Raw genomic sequence first — 2,232 nt, 5'->3', positions numbered from 1 at the left:
CCATTCTCCAATTGATAAATAGTCAAAGGATTTGAACAGACAATTTTCAGATGAAACAAATAAAAATCATTTCTAGTCATATGAAAAAATGCTTTAAATCACTATTGGTCTGAGAAATGTAAATTTTAAGACAACTTTGAAGTACCAGATCTTTCAGAATGGCTAAGATGACAAGGAAAACATAATGAGGAACATTAAAGGAAATGGGGGAAAACTGGGACACTAATACATTGTTGGTGGAGTTGTAAAATGATCCAATCATTCTGGAGAAAAATAGGGTACTGTAACCAAAGGGCTATGACAGTGTACATACCCTTTGATCCAGCAGTGTCTCTACTGAACCTGTATCCTAAAGAGATCATAAAGAAGGGAAAAGGCCTTCCACATGTGCAAAAATGTTTGTAGCAGCCTTTTCTGTAGTAGAAAGAACAATATGGGATTGAGTAACCATCACAACCTAGTATTCACCTATTTTTTTTAGTTTGCTTGCATTTGGTTTTCTTTCTCATTTTTTTCCTTTTTGATCTTATTTTTCTTGTGCAGCATAAAAAGTATGTATAGAAAAATTGTACACATTTAATATACATTGGATTACTTGCCTTCTACAAGAAGGGAGTAGGGGAAGGAAATGGAGAAAAAAATTTGGAATACAAAGTATTGTAAGAGTGAATGTTGAAAATTACGTGGAGGGGCAGCTAGGTGGCACAGTGGATAGAACACCAGCCCTGAAGTCGGGAGGACCTGAGTTCAAATTTGGTCTCAGACACTTAACTCTTCCTAGCTGTGTGACCCTGGGCAAGTCACTTAATCCCAATTGCTACAGCCAAAAAAAAAAAAAAAAAAAAAAAAGGAAAAGAAAATAAAATTATCTATGAATATATTTTTAAAATAGAAAAGTTTACCAAAAAAAAAAAAAGAAACACTAGATTTTCTCTTTGCCTTTGCAAATAAAAAAATAATTTCTGTTCTGCTGATGGAATGAAGGGGATATTAATATATATGTGTGTATAGTGTCTATTTTACTGTTTATTGTTGGTTGTTTTTTTTTTTTTTTTTTTTCAGAACAAAAGCTCAGACTTGAAATGAAGGACACTACTGAAAAGAAAAGTCTTTCTGTGGCAGAACCTCACAAGCCAAGAACCATAAGTTGCTGTGATTTTACTTGGAGAGAAATCTGTGCCACACATGAGAAAATCCACACTGGCAAGAAACCTTATGAATGTAACCAATGTGGAAAGGCTTTTAGAAAAAGGAGAGGTCTTATTGTACATCAGAGAATCCACTCTGAAGAGAAACCTTATGAGTGTAACCAGTATGGAAAGGCCTTTATTGAAAGAAAAGCTCTTACTTTACATCAGAGAATCCATATTGGAGAGAAATCTTATGTAAGTAATGAATATGGAAAGGGTTTTGTAGTAAATTTGGATAAGTTCCTTCCAGATTTGTGAAGAAATGTGAAGGTATTAAAATAAGGAGGAAAATGAATGTGGCAGAGAACACTGGGAGAGATCAATCTGCAGAAGCCAGTCAGATCTCTTGTATGAGAAGGTCTTTCTCTTCAAGACTTATGGGACTTTATGCTTCTGAATTGAATTGTTCAATGTAACTGCTACTGGCCTTGAAGTCAGGAACCATGGGTTATTTGTTTTGTTTCATTTTGTTTTTCTGTATGTGATTTCTGAAATCTTTGCTTTGTAATTTCAATTTTTCTCTGCTTAAAACTTCTGGACAGTTCTCTTGGATTGTTTTCTTCATCCTTGAGCCCATTTTCTTTCCAGTTATGTGTTTCTGGGAGATCCATAATCCTTAGGGTCTCTGTGTGCTTGTTGTCTTGGAATAAAATGCACTTTATTTCAGCAAGGGGCCATTTTTTAAAAATGTTCTTTTTTTTTTACTTCACTTCTTCTAGGCTGTCCTTTCCTTTTTGAGTATTTCCAGTCCCTCACTATTGTCTTATTTTTTTTCTTTCAGGAGGTTTGCCATGGCAGATTCTAAGATTTCTGTTCCCTTGCCCTAGCTATTTTGTAAATGTTTCATATTTAGAAGATGTCATAAATAAGTCTTCTTCCTCTACTTTCTTTAGACATTAGTTCATCTCTTCTGCTTTCATCTGTTGAGGAAGAAATTTCCCATCACCCCCTTGCTCTCCAAAGATCCATTTACCTCACAAATAAAACATAAACTCTTCCTGATTCCACAAGGAATTCAATGAGACATTTCTCAGCTTTATTC

This window comes from Sminthopsis crassicaudata, chromosome 2 (genome assembly GCF_048593235.1).
Source record: "Sminthopsis crassicaudata isolate SCR6 chromosome 2, ASM4859323v1, whole genome shotgun sequence".
Taxonomy (NCBI): domain Eukaryota; kingdom Metazoa; phylum Chordata; class Mammalia; order Dasyuromorphia; family Dasyuridae; genus Sminthopsis; species Sminthopsis crassicaudata.
The sequence above is the reverse complement of the archived record's forward strand: the minus strand, read 5'-3'. Positions refer to the sequence as shown.